Source organism: Petaurus breviceps, unplaced genomic scaffold, assembly GCF_028583685.1.
Source record: "Petaurus breviceps papuanus isolate PSGF00001 unplaced genomic scaffold, PetGlider_PUasm1.0 226, whole genome shotgun sequence".
Lineage (NCBI taxonomy): Eukaryota > Metazoa > Chordata > Mammalia > Diprotodontia > Petauridae > Petaurus > Petaurus breviceps.
This window is the reverse complement of record NW_027185890.1, coordinates 3,706,048-3,707,931: the sequence shown is the minus strand read 5'-3', so window position 1 is coordinate 3,707,931 and position 1,884 is coordinate 3,706,048.

Below are 1,884 nucleotides of genomic sequence, written 5' to 3'. Positions count from 1 at the left end.
CTGCGTCACCTAGCCATCCCCAACTGTACTGTTTAGATGGAAGGAATTTACATATCTGGAATTTCCTTCCACAGATGAAATCACATCTTCCTCTTTGTGTTCTTCTCCCCTACCCATATCCCCCAAAAATATGTTCCTAATTGGTATCTTAATGAAGGAATCTAGTGAGTAGTTTCCTGTATTGTACTAATTTATCAATTTATTCCATCCACCTCAAGAAGAACACTCACACTTTTCCCCAAACCTTTACATATTATGAGAACCTCTCACGTGTTTTTATATCTAAAATCCCTTAAAATCCCATTTACCATGAAGAGTCTGGCCCAGCCTCCACTTAAAAAAAAAAAAGTAATGATAATAACTCAAATAGGGAGTGAGTGTATTTATCCTTCACCCCAAAAAGATTCTGCAGGTGATGCTGACTCTCTGGGAGGTCCACTGTCAGTACCCCAAGGCAAGGAAATGAATGGAATTAATTTACCCTAAGACAGTGAATCCATCCTATTAGGCTCTGAGAAGCTAACAGTAGTAGTTCAGCTCTGGTGGTACAGAATTTCTCAGCTTGTCTTGCCTAAGGGTGTTGTGGCTAGCACTATCTATCCCTGGGAAGATTTCAGTCCTGCAAGGATATGTGAAATGTAACTGTGGACATTTGTTGGAACTACAATCAGATTCTATGCCAAGGTGAGGGAAACCAGGGCATAAAATTCAGAAGATTCAGAGTTGCAGCACATTTCTCAATCTTCACAACAAAGCTCAGTTTTCCTTCATTTCAGACTATTGCCCAGTTACAGAAATCTTCATAACACAATATGGCAAAACATCTGTGTCCTTGGAAATCAACTATTTCAAATATACTATGACACTGAGGTTGTAACAACTGTCAGCTTCATACATAGGGGAAGCAAAGACTTTTTCACCAGATCTGGCTAGTCATTCAATTGCCTCACAAGCATTTATTAATTGCCTACTAGGTTCAAGTGACTAGGTGACAAAACAATAAATAAGGCATGGTTCCTGCTTTCAGGCAACTGACTTTTGGTTGAAGGGAAAATACATATAGGAAGATGACTTTAACATAAATTAAAAAGATAATAACACTAATATATTTTCAGTGCTTTAAGGTTTGGAACAATTTACCAAAAATAATGATTTTTAAAAAAAGGTTTATAATATTATGAAACTTTTGAGCTGGGAGAGGTAATTGACAGTTGGCATAACCGAACTAGAGGAAACTCCTTAAAGCAATATGGAAGCAAGTTTTCCATAAATAAAAGGTAGTATTATTTTGTAAAGTAGAAATTACATTTATGGATTTTATTACAATCTAACTGATGGTATAAGCTGAAAATAGAAACCCCTCAAAACTGTTTACATATGCATTGGATAGCTGATTGATAATAAATAACCAAATGACATATGCATGTATATGGAAAATAAAAAAATATTGATGAAAATTCTTTTTTGGTTAAAATTCAGTAGCTGAAGCCTTAATTTCTTTGAGTTCTGACATAGTATGTCCCACTTGAATCTGTATCTGTGAAGCCTCTCAAGTTTCTTTACAGTTTGGTCAACCAATCAACCAGCAATGGGCCAGGTAGTACTGGAACACCAAAGAAGTTAGGGACACAGTCACTGATAAAATCAAACTATTGTGGTTACAGCTTAGTCTGAGCAAAGGGGATATTCAATCAATTCTAGTTAATGATGTTAAAATTTAGCATGAAATGGTAGATGGAGTCTGGAAGGTTTCAAATTAGAAGATCTCAATTTAAATCTTGTTCATGATCCTAAATATTTCCTTGAATGCAAGTCCCTTAACATCTGTTGGAGAGGGAGGAGAGAGAGAGAGAGAGAGAGAGAGAGAGAGAGAGAGAGAGAGAG